At 38.5% G+C, this 12839-nt stretch overlaps 1 protein-coding gene across 6 annotated transcripts in view; it reads left to right on the top strand.

The window, feature by feature from the left end:
* The first annotated feature begins 853 nt into the window (after window positions 1–853).
* The window catches only part of GUCY1A1 (guanylate cyclase 1 soluble subunit alpha 1), a 65069-nt gene continuing 53083 nt past the window's right edge, over window positions 854–12839 (top strand). For 3 of the 6 annotated variants that reach the window (XM_004040540.5, XM_019025840.4, XM_063705619.1), the window contains exon 1: window positions 854–927. The gene's annotated coding sequence lies outside the window, so the exon portion shown is untranslated. Of the gene's footprint in view, window positions 928–1239; window positions 1531–12839 lie in introns of those variants that run through there. The other 3 variants (XM_019025837.4, XM_004040543.5, XM_019025838.4) reach the window with 3 other exon arrangements.

The raw sequence follows: 12839 nt of genomic DNA on the forward strand, positions 1-12839 counted from the left end.
CAGGACAAGAGAGTCATCAGCGCAGATGTCAACTTCCCCAGCAGAAATGTTGGAGTTTTTAACTGTGGAAAACTACAGTTTTTCCAGACCAGTGCATAGTGGAGAAGACATGTTTTTGTTTTTCTTTTTAAGTGGGCCAAATTTGCCTGGAGTCCCCTCCAATTTTTTTCTTTTTTTTTTTTTTTTTTTTGTCCCCTGCCCCTAGGTCTCTGTCTCCACACAGTGACTTCTGGTATGGCGACTGGGCGGCTGCAGAGACCAGGACTCAGTTCCCCTGCCCTAGTCTGAGCCTAGTGGGTGGGACTCAGCTCAGAGTCAGTTTTCCAGAAGCAGGTTTCAGTGCAGAGTTTTCCTACACTTTTCCTGCGCTAGAGCAGCGAGCAGCCTGGAACAGACCCAGGCGGAGGACACCTGTGGGGGAGGGAGCGCCTGGAGGAGCTTAGAGACCCCCAGCCCTGCGTGATCTCACCATGGTGCGTTTTGGCTGCTACTTTCTTTTTCAGTCTTTCGGTGCAGAGAAGGGGAGGAGGCGGGCAGAGGTCTGAAAAAATCGAATGCCTTATGGAAAGGAACTGCAAGGGTTCCTTTGGGGTGATCAAAGAGGAAGACACAGACACAGAGAGACAAAGGCAAGGAGGACTGTCTGGGAGCCACGCGGGCGATACAGTTTCCGAGGCACGCCGCGTCCCGCCTAGCCTGTTGAACAGGTAGACACGAGCGACCCAAGCGTAACTGCCGCTGCCACGTGTGCCCAGGGTGCACTCGCGCGGGGACCGACAGGTGCCACTGCAGGGTCCCCTCTCCCGCTCACCGCCTGCCACCCCTGACGCCTGCTCTCTTTCTCCCTTCGCAGTGCGGATTTGCGAGGCGCGCCCTGGAGCTGCTAGAGATCCGGAAGCACAGCCCCGAGGTGTGCGAAGCCACCAAGTAAGTGGTCGCTGCATCCCCACGCGGGTCGGGGCTCTTCAGACAGGCGGTCCCTCTTCCGGGACCCCGGCTTGGGCTGGGTCTCCTTCCTCTCCTGAGAAACCTTCGGTACGCTCCCAGTTGCCCAGCCCTGGGAAGCCAGCGCCGGGTTCCCACGCTGGGGAGGAGCGAGAAGAAAGGAGAGGACGCCCGAGGGGCCGGCCCAGGGCCCGGGGGACCCGCGGCGCCCGAGGGAGGAGCACTGACGGGGGTGGGCGCCGAGCAGCGCCGCGCCGGCTGCTGAGCTCGCGGGGCCGGGCCGTGAGAACGCGCGGGGCGCGCCGGGGCCGCTGGTCTCCCACGGCCAGGGCGCCTGGGCCCCAGAGCCCATCAGCCGCGTGCAGCGCTGCGGCCTCCAGCGCGCCGGCAGGCAAGCGAGCGGGCGCAGCTGGGGGATGCCTGGACCCCGGAGGCAGCAGGGCTGGAGGCGGCGGCGGGCTTCAGGGCAACTTCACCCGGCCGGCTGCGGCGTGGGTAAGAGGCGCGTCCTCCTCCACAGCAAAAGCTGCGATCGCTGGGCTGCCCAGAGAAGGCAGCCGGCTAACTGCACAGCGGCTCCACGAGGTGTGCGCGTGTGTGCGAGAGAGACAAATGATTTACTGCTTAGCAGTCCCATTTCTGTTTTCGTTAGGACTGTGGCTCTTGGAGAAAGCGTGAGCAGGGGGCCACCACGGTCTCCGCGCCTGTCTGCACCCTGTCGCCTGAGCTGCCTAACAGTGACAATGGTGTGAGGGGCTGCGTTGCAATGTGGTCATGTGATTTCAGGCTATGGATTTCGTGCGTCTTTCTCTGCTCACTGATTTTCACATGGTTATTCTTTCATTTTGCACTCGATAAACAGTTTACATCTTCTGAAGTAAGCCAGAAGATTGTATGGCTCACTTAACGATGACTGGTTGAAGGCATCTTGATTTGGAACCTATGGAAACAGTGCTGAGTTTTAAATAGGACAGATTTTTTTTTCTTTCATTTGAACTTCATTTATAACATATCAATAGTGATGTTTTAGGATCAGTTCTCCTATGGTAATTTCACTAAATGCCTATTTAATGAATTGATTAGATTTCATACATCTCTACCACTTACTAGAACTGTCTTTGTACGAACGTCAAACTTTCCTGTTACATATGGGTAAGCGTAGAAGCACTTGATATAATTTTTTTTTATCTTGGTTCAGAGTGTAGAAGTGGTCTGTTGCTTTTCCTAAAATTGCTATACATATTTTTTCCTTAAGAGTGATCATTTCAGGTACCCTATTATGTACAGTGGTGAAAAGTCAACTCGTTATGATAGCAACGACGATGTAACCAAAATAAGCAACACTTGATTGGTCTGAAAGTTATACATATAAGCTTTATTATTCCTTCAGTGGAAGTTGTCTATGCATTCTGTGCTTTGTTCAGCCATTAAACAACTGGGTCCGTGATCTTCTTCAAGGGGCCGTGAAGTCCCTAAAATTGTATTTAAACATTAGAGTGGCTGCATTTTAAGGGAGATAGTACATAGTCAAATATCCAAAATGGACCTGTGTCCTAATAGAAAATTAAGGACCACGGGGTAAAAACACGTAAGCCACACTTTTTCTTATCAAAACAACAGGCTCTCTACATACAGCCTGCAGACATAGGCTAGAAGGAAAATTCTAGAACAATTAAATGGTGTTACAGTAGTTAAATATTTCACATAAAATCGACCAGATGTATGTATTTTAATGTATTAGGAAACAGGTCTGTGAATGTATTTAGTAGAAATTTGTAATTAATAGATGGGTACCTTATATTTATGTTTATAAGGTATATTTATACTTTATATTGTAAGATCTCTTTCTATTATATGACAGAAAATAAAAATTATATTTTTGTCTTTGAAATCCAATCAAAATATAAAGTACTTATGCTTGGTATAGTGTCTCATAGTGTATGAAATATAAATAGCCCCTTAAAGGTCTTGCTTCTAGATATTCAGGTATTAAATAACATGATTAAAATAGTTTTCTGTCATTCGGAGAATGAGGAAGGAAATATAAAATAATTTTATTTATTTATGGCAATACCAAGAACAAAAGTGTGAAAAACTTCACAATGCTTAGTACTTACAACTCTTATAATTATGTCTTATTAAGGGATCTTTCTTAAGACATTTTGAAAAGCTATTTTAATATTTCACTACAAACAAGTGATAATATTAAAATTAAAGTATATCTATTACAAATACATCAGTAAAATATTTTGTGACCGAATTTTAAGAATTTTGTTATATTTTTCAAATGAAATTGAAAAAAATTAAATGTTTATCTAACATCACTTTTATTGACACATTGATATTGCATAACTTTGAATTTTTTCAGAAACTATACAAGGGAAATTAAATCCTGCATTTACATTTGCTAGCAACTAATGAGTATGGACTGAGGATAATATTTCTTTCTTTACAGGTTAGTTTAAAATAACATGATCTGTACCCCCATAATTTCTAATTAACCTTTTTTCAGAACTAAATAAACATCAAATTAGCCATCAGAATGAATCTCTACAAGTAAGGGGAAATGGAAAGGTAAAGCAACATTTCAGTAATACAAGCCAAAAAGTATGTGCATTAATGGGAAAAATTTTTGGAGGAAGCTGTTACTCAGAATGACTTTTTCTGTCAGATTCACTAAGAAGTTGCTTGGCTTTTATTTGTGAGAATATTCCATTTTGAAGGCACTATTTTTATACTGGTTAATTAAAAATATTTACCCAAGCCACTTTTCTTAAACATTTCTATTTATTACTTTTCTGCACATTTGTAAAAACAAATTTTTCCCCAAAGTATTAATAATTAAAAATATTTTTGTCTCTTGACCATCTACATTCATTCTGCAATAGTTTGTCTTGGGTGTCTACATCTTGACTTGATATAAGAAGAGCTTTTGTCAATGTTTAGTTACTAGTTGATTTACTTTGGGTGAAGTAATTTCCTGGCTATCCTGAATCATATCTGCTTCTTTTATTTTCTTTCAGAACATTTTGAAATGTCTTACCTATTATATATGTAATTTTTCTTCTTCCCTGGGTTCATGCCAATAGGCTTCATCTTCCTATAGCCTCGAAGGCTTACAGAGGATGAACAGAGTTATTTTGGAGGGGTGAAAGAAGAGCTGTAGAGTGGGCTTCCCTCTCAGCCCACAGTAGGAGAGAATGGCTACATCTTAAAACTTGAGAGACTCTGGAGCAGGCTCTTCCTTGCCACAAGAATGTGCCTCACAGCCTGTAGTTTCTAACTTCTGGTATGCTTTCTGGCCATTAAACAATATTTCATTAAAACAAATCCTCCATTTTAAAAATTGAGGCCAAGTCAAATTAATTAACTCACATACCAAGTCATCTATCTCACCATACTAAGAATTAGCAGGAAGTCGACACGAGACAATGGCTTTGAGAGTGAACACCTTCTTAGGGGGGAAGCAAATGGGGCAGACCCATTTCTTAATCCTGACCTTTTTTTCTAGGTCCAGCCTATCTATTTATCACCTTTTGCTATGTCACGTGACATTGAAAGTACCTGTTTAAATGTCCGCATCTCCCATTAAACTCAAATCTCCTTCACGGTATCCAATGTTGGATCCATAGTGCTTGGTGCATAGTAGGTGTCTAAAGAGCTTAACATTGTTGTCATTGTTATTCTTGAATTAAGGCTTGTTTATGCTTTGATGCTACCACATGGAGCTATGGTCTTGGTGACAGAGACCCTTGTGTGCTCTTCCGTCATATAGTTTGTGGCCTCTTCAGAATTGCTTGTAAACTGTTATTTATTTCACCAACAATTTTAACTCTGCTCCAACCCTTAAATCTCTTGCCACTAGACCTACCAGAACCTGCCTTCCCAATGTCAGCTTCACTTTTAATGTTTGCTTTACCTTCCTTGCTGTTGATTTAGCTGGACAAAGAGACATAACTGTATCTTGTAGCCAACTACCAATTGCTTCACTCCAATGTCAGCTTGGAGGATACTTAACAGTGCTGTGCAGCTATTTTATTCTTTTTTAGTTAATGTCATATCAAATTCTCCATGGTGCATATTCTGGATTTTTCCAGGTTTTCTAGTCTGCCCAGATTATCTCCAGACTCTTCATTCTTAGCAGAGGACCATACTTTTTAATTCACAGAGGATGTTAAGGTCAGTTTGGGCAAATTATTTGTCAACACTCATCTTGAATACAGTAAGCATTTCTTTGAACAGCTGTGAGCATAAGAACTCTTTTCTTATATTCAACTATCGAATTTGTCTCTATAATATTTATATCTTTAATTTTTACCTCTTAGAGTATTTATAGAAAATGCTTTTACATCTAACAACTCTTAATAGTGTCTAAGATAATATTCAGTTTCTTCAACCCGTGCTTATTTACCATGGGTTGAGTCTCATTGTTACCAGGGCTTTTCTCTTTTGGATGCACTTCTGTTTCTATTAAAGTGTGATCCCCAGAGTTTAACATAGAGGACTGTCCTCTGATATATTTATCTTCTCTGGATATCATGTAGTAAATCAACCTGAAATCTATTCTACTCTTCCCCCCCCCTTTTTTTTGCACTCATACAACACTGTTTAATTATGTATCTTTTTTGCACATTCTTCTGCAAATACACTTATTTTCCCCATCGAATTTTATGTTTGGCCACTTGATTTGGGACTTTTACAAATACTTACTGCAATTAAATTTAATCATTACCTTTAGTTAGCCTGTTGTTCCAGAAAGTCAAGGTCATCTTGGATTCTGAGTCCTTGATACAGATTAGCCATTTTCACCAATTTAGAGGAATTAACAGATTTGATCAGGATATAATTAACATCTTCATCCAAGTAACTATCTACAGTGCTGAACTGGAACTACCTTTGGCATATTCCTAGACACCGTCCTTTACGTTAGACTCTTGCTTTACATTAGTCCGTAAATTATTCCTCTTTATAAGGCTGTTCAATCAGTTATATAGTCAAATAACTCTCTTTGAAGTTGACATTCCTTTGTGTGACTTAAGAGAGTATACTGAGACAGACTTGGTCAAATTCCTCCCTGAAATGAGTCTCCACTTTCTGCAGAATGGATGTCAAGTAAATGCTATTAAAAACAAAAGGAGATAACTAGGTTAGTTGATAAGGATAGGTTCCTGTGACCTCTCCTTAGCTTGTAGATAACAGCACTTCACATTTTGAATGCTTGCATGCCATGTTTTTAATCATCTCTTTGGAATAGTACCTGCAATTAATGTCCAGCTCTCTAAATTATAGCTGATGGAATCCACCTTCCCAATTTTGAAAATTGAGGCAATGGTTGGACTCTGTCAACACTTCTCTTCATCACAATATTTTTAAAGATGACTTTAACAATTCCTTTATTTTATCCACACATGCTTTCAATATTTTGTAGTGTAATTTCTCCAAATTAATGGATTTCAACTCATTTAGAATATTTGCTATCATTCTACATGCTGGACCTTAAATTTGTTATTTTTAGTTTTGTTCTACTTTTATAAGTATGGGTATTATTTTCTTAAGGAATGGATATGAAACAAAACAAGAGCAGAGTAGTTCTGCCTGTTTGTTCATGTACTGTGATTTGAATATCTTTATCCAGTGCGCTCTTCCTATATCTAGTAAAAATGCCATTATCACCACTTTATCTGGCAATCATAGCAAGAATTAAAAGGACATTTTTTTCTTTTTTTTATAAGCTTCAACTTATTTTATGTCTTATATTTTATAACACTCTTCTTAGAGACTCAGCCACTATTTTGTACTTCTCTCAATAAAGTTTATTATGGATTATGCTTGTCACTGAGGAAGATACAAAGCAAAGTTTATGACACACACTCCTTGACTTGAAGGAATTTAGAGTCTGCATGAACAAAACCAAGAAATAGTCTCAGAATTATACATGTCAGCACTTAACAATGAGCATAATATTTGTAGAATAGTTTTAATAAGTTTTAAAGAAGTTAGGAGAAGGAAGAGAGTTCGGCATGATGGAAATATTGAGTAAGGCTTTCCGGAGGAAATCTAAGACTTAGCTGAGGTTTTAAAACAAGATCAGGATGTTGGACATCATAGGACCTGTAGGATTTAAATGTGGCAAACAGTAGGAAGAGTATTCTAGACAGAGGAAAGGAAAGGATTCACTGCAGGGATCAGATGTGTGTGTGGGTGTGCGTGTGTGTGTTTGATGTGTGTGTGTGTACCCTGTGTATGGCGGAATGGGTAATGCTGAGCCTTCCCAGGCCATAGCTTTGAAGTATTTATTTGTGGAGAACACCACTTTTCCATTTCTAGCTTTTCGTTTCCCCTTGTGCAATCTTTGTGGGGCCCACACCTACACATCTTGTAGATCTCAAACTAAGCTCTGCTTCTTAAAACCTTTCCCTGAACTTCCAAGCCTAAATTGCATGCCTTATTATGTTTTCCTGTAACACATTGTGCTTCCTCTGTAGAATTATTATGATATGAATAATTACTTGCTGAATTTTTACTATTATACTGATACTTGCGGAGAGAGGTACCATTTCTGTTTAGTTCCCCATTTTATACACAGTCATCTAATACAAGTGCTCAATGGCTCATAAGCACTCAGTGAAAACGTGTGCTATGGCCGGGCGTGGTGGCTCACGCCTGTAATCCCAGCACTTTGGGAGGCCGAGGCGGGTGGATCACAAGGTCAGGAGTTCAAGACCAGCCTGGCCAAGACAGTGAAACTCCGTCTCTACTAAAAATACAAAAAATTAGCCGGGCATGGTGGTGGGTGCCTGTAATCCCAGCTATTCGGGAGGCTGACGCAGAGAATTGCTTGAACCCAGGAGGTGGAGTTTGCAGTGAGCCAAGATTGCGCCACTGCACTCCAGCCTGGGCGACAGAGCGAGACTCCATCTAAAAAAAAAAAAGAAAGAAAGAAAGAAACAAACAAAGAAAACATGTGCTATGATGAGCCTACTTGGAACAGTGAAGTTATGTGGAGAATACTTGTAAAAACAAAAAAATGTTTAAAATAAAGAAGGGTTAGATTACAAGTCCAGGATCTTCGTTCTTCATATGCTTATTCTAACAGATTTTTTCTATTTTTAAAATTTATTTCTTTTTACATCTTAAGCTTTTTTATTAAAAATAAAGACAAAAACACACACCTTAGCATGGACTTACACAAGGTCAGGATCTTCAGTTTCACTGTCTTCCACTGCCACATTTCTCACTGGAAGATCTTCAGGGACAATAACAAGCATGGAACAGTCCTCGCCTATGATTACAATGCCTTCTTCTGGAATACCTTCTGATGAAACTGCCTGAGGCTGTTTTACGGTTAACTTATTTTTATAAGTAAAACTGGTACCCTCTAAAATAACAATAAAAGGCATAATATAGTAAATACATAAACCAATAATATAGTACTTTATTATCACTATCGAGTTTTATATACCGTAGGTAATTGTATGTACTATGCTTTTTATATGACTGGCAGCACAGTAGGTTTGCCTGCACGAACATCTCCACAAGCATTTCAGTTATGCATTGTGCTATGACATTACAATGGCTATCAGTCACTAAGGAATGGGAATTTTTCAGCCCCATTATAAACATATGGGAACGTGATTGTGTATGTGGTCCATAGCTGACAGAAACATTGTTATTTGGCGCGTGACAGTATATGCACAGGAATTTTTAGCTGCTTATTTTTCTCCATTTGCAATATCACTTTGCAGCTTCAAATATGCTCATTATAAGCAGTTAAATGATATGTGGTTTTTATTACATTATTAAGTTAATAAAATAACTGACAAGGAGTTTCAGTATTCCATAGTATAACATAAACTTTTAAATTGTGTATTTGTGAGCATAAAGTTATATCAAGATCTTTAGCACTATATATGAAGTATTTAGAGAGTTACAAATGTAGCATTGAAGAAAATTTGGGTAAATGCAATAAAATTGTCAGTACATGAGTTGTAAAGCAAGATATTCATATATTAGATTAGCACTATACATTTGTATATGTGATTAGCAAAAGGCAGGCTTCCCAGCGAAAACAAACATCTTGGGGGAAAATTCTATTTCTTTTAATGTTTTAAAATATTTGTAGTCACTAATTGTAAGTCATATTCCTCTTTGTCCAGCTCTATCCCAAATAACAATTTAATACACCGCAGCATGTATTTCTGCTTCTTTTCTGTGTCACTGGCTTAGAATAATTCATAAGCCCTTGTTGTTTCATCTTATGCTAACAAAAATCCAGCAGTGGTATGTAGGAGAGCTGTGTTATGCCCTGATAAGAGTTTATACTTTGGAGAACAAATTATCCTAATTAAAGTCACTGCTTTTCTTCTCTTCTCTCTCTCCTCCTCTTTGAAGCTGTGAGAATTTATCTTAAACTAGACTGGTTACCACCTATGGCTTTATGGCTTGCCTGCTGGCTTGGCTGAGAGCAAGAAAGTTGTATATGAGGAATATCGCCAGGCCACCTTCCACAAAAATTGCTCTCCCACTTGGTCCTGTCCTAAGGCCTAAATCTCCTTTGGGTTGATGCAATCTTTTGGAGTGTCTCCTGGAGTCAATAAGATGCCTGTTTTACCATGAAGAGCAGCACAATGAAGAGGTTGCCCAATAGCAGTGGTTACTTTTATTATGTTGTCTTTCTGCCTTCAATCAAGAGCATGACACTTGGACGTAGCTTTTTAAAGTAAAGAGAAAAAGGAAACTGAAAGGCTCAGTATGTGGGACATAGATAAGAAAATGAGACCTAAATAGGGTGTATTGGGCAACAATACAGGGCTTAAATAGAAAGAAGAAGACCAAAAGAAAGCAAAGAATGTCCTAAGAAGAGCTGGGGTTTTTTTTTTAACGATTTTGTTGCCTATTAGTTTTCTTCATTCCTGGGGATGGTTGGGACATTTTTCCACATCGGCATGTTATGGCCTTGATTATCTACCTAAATCAAACCAGAGGAAAATCATTTTAGTTTATTTTTATCTTAACATTGGATCTGTTTCAGCGCGTCCTGGAAATTAGTAGTTGCATGTTGTCACCGTCTATTTTGTACACAGTGAAAAGGTATTTGGCTATGTTTCTATTTACATTCACTGTCCTTGATAAATACTAATTGGCCAGTGATTGTAAGTCTCAAGAATTTTTGCTGCAGAGCATGTGTTAAAACTCATTTTAAGTGGTGTAGGAGTCATGCAGTGTTTATCACTTAAGTGGGTAATCTGACAGCTGTATTTTACTGCCTGACTGCAGCTTTATTCTTGATCATTCTCTTCCTTGAGTAGTGTGTTATGGTCATGTTGTCTTAGCTGCAATTAATTCCCAACCTTTTTTTGTTTTCAAGTCTTTGTCTTTTGCATTTATTTTTCTGCTCCTGCAATGCCTTATTTTGTTGTCTCTGCCTTGCTATTTCCTATTTATTCTACAAAGCTCACCTTAAGTGTCACTTTTTCAGGAACATGTTTACCAATGTACTGTACAGGGGCACATGCCGATTCTTCATGTCCCCATCACAACCTGTCATGACATCACACTGAACTGAGTTTGTGTGGTCTAAGTCTGTCCGCCCCAACCCTTACTCAAAACGTTCCTTAAGGAACTAGGACTGGATTGTTTTTATTTCTTTGTTTTTGTTTTTAATCCCTGAAATCTCATCCTTTAGAATGTAGTAATAGGTACCTAATAAATATTTTTGGCATATGTGAATGAATGAATGAGTGAATAAATAATCAGATTAGTTGATGAAAGATTCTAAGGGAAGATTAGGTAATGTGATTATAAGAGAAAGATCCTGAAGAATGCTTGGGAATGGATCCTTTACTCATACATGATTTTGTTCATCAGCTTATATGTAGGATCACAGTCATTTGGAAAATATTAGTCCATTGAAATTTACACATTTTCCAAATGGTGACACACTTCATTATACAGTGTCAAAAGTTAGCCTTCATGACTATCACCACTGATCTCATCAGGAAGTTTTAAGTATTGGATAGCTATAAGCTCACAATGGCAGTCCTAGATAGTGCAGCCGTGGATTGAAAAAGTGTTCTAGTTTCCTCTTTTTAAGCCAAGAATCCAGCCTTAAATATAAGAAGAAAATCAGGCCGGGCACCGTGGCTTACACTTGTAATCCCAGCACTTTGGGAGGCCAAGGTGGGCAGATCACCTGAGGTCAGGAGTTCGAGACCAGCCTGGTCAAACATGGTGAAACCGCATCTCTATGAAAAATACAAAAATTAGCCAGGCATGGTGGTGGGTGCCTGTAATCCCAGCTACTTTGGAGGGCAGGAGAACTGTTTGAACCTGGGAGGCAGAGGTTGCAGTGAGCCAAGTTCGTACCACTGTACTCCAGCCTGACTGACAGAGCGAGATTCCATTTCAAAATATATATATATGTATATATATGAAAAAATCAATAGACTTGGTCTTAAATTAGAATAAATATTAAAATCTAAAATAATAAGTTTATATAAAAAATTTAGCAAAGTGGAATTACTTCTTGTGTTTACATTTAAGACCAAGAAAAACTTCAAGATTTCAAAATAATAAATTATTAGACAATAATGAAATTACAAACATTATAACAAGTATATTGATAGTTAGGAAAAATAATAGAGTTCTGAGAACAAACTGCGTTAATCTCCAAAAATGTACACTTATACTTTAAACCTACTAACTTAGAAAATTCTACACAAATGTAAATTCCATTAGAATGATTACATCATCACATGTCATGTAGTCTCTGGAGAACTCTGCTGCAATCTGTGAGAGAATGAGAATGAAAAAGGTGCATAATATTAGAATATTGTTATGAAAATAGTTCTGACCTTGCAGATCCTCTGAAAAGGTCTCAGGACATCCCCAAGAGTTTGCAAACCACATTTCGAGAAATGCTGCTTTAACTCAAATGTGTCTTGAACAAGGTAAACATAAAGGTTTTTACAATAATTTTATATCAAGTCCAGTTTATAATAGTGAACATTTCTTAGGTACATTTTACATTCCAAGCATTAATACAACTGCATTACTTTAATCAAATCCCTTGAGGAATGTTCTATTCTCATCACTGTTCTACAGATGAAAAAATGGATGATGCACAGAGTAGATAAGTCACTTGCCTAATGTCATACATTTAATTAATAATGGAACCGGTATTTGTAGCTAGGCAGGGTTCACACTTTTACTTACTATGGTAATTACTATGGTAACCTTTCTGCCCACATTGCAAGTTTTCCTGATGATTTGTGAATTACCCAAGTTTTGCTTATAAACAATAGCATTTGTTGAATGTCTAGCATTTTAAGAAACTGCCAAACTGTTTTCCATTCCCACCAGTAGTCTGTGAGATTTCCAGTTATTCCACATTGCCAATAACTCTTGACATTGCTGAACTCTAGAATTTTAGCCATTCTAATGGGTTTTTGTTTAATAACTAATAATATTGAGCATATGAAGAAATGTTTATGACTGTTTATATACCTTCTTTAATGATTGTCTATTCAGATGTTTTGCCCATTTTAAAATGGAATTGTTTATTTTCTTACTGAGTTGGAAAACTGCATATTCTGAATTAAACTCCCTTGCTGTTGTGTGTTACATATATTTTCTTCTAGTATGTGACTTGTGTTTTTGTTTATGTAATAATGTCTTTCAAAGAGCCAAAGTATTTTTTTATTTTGATGAAGTCCACTTTATCATACTCTTTTTAAATATTTCATGTTTTTTTTTCAAATTTAAGCATCTTTGCTTCAAACCTGGTCACAAAGAATTTCTTTTATGTTTTCCTCTGTAAGTTTTATAGTTGTAACTTTTGTACTTAGGTTTACGATTTGTCGTAGTCTGTTTATTTTGCTATAAAAGAATACCCG

This window comes from Gorilla gorilla, chromosome 3 (assembly GCF_029281585.2).
Source record: "Gorilla gorilla gorilla isolate KB3781 chromosome 3, NHGRI_mGorGor1-v2.1_pri, whole genome shotgun sequence".
In the NCBI taxonomy this organism is placed as follows: domain Eukaryota; kingdom Metazoa; phylum Chordata; class Mammalia; order Primates; family Hominidae; genus Gorilla; species Gorilla gorilla.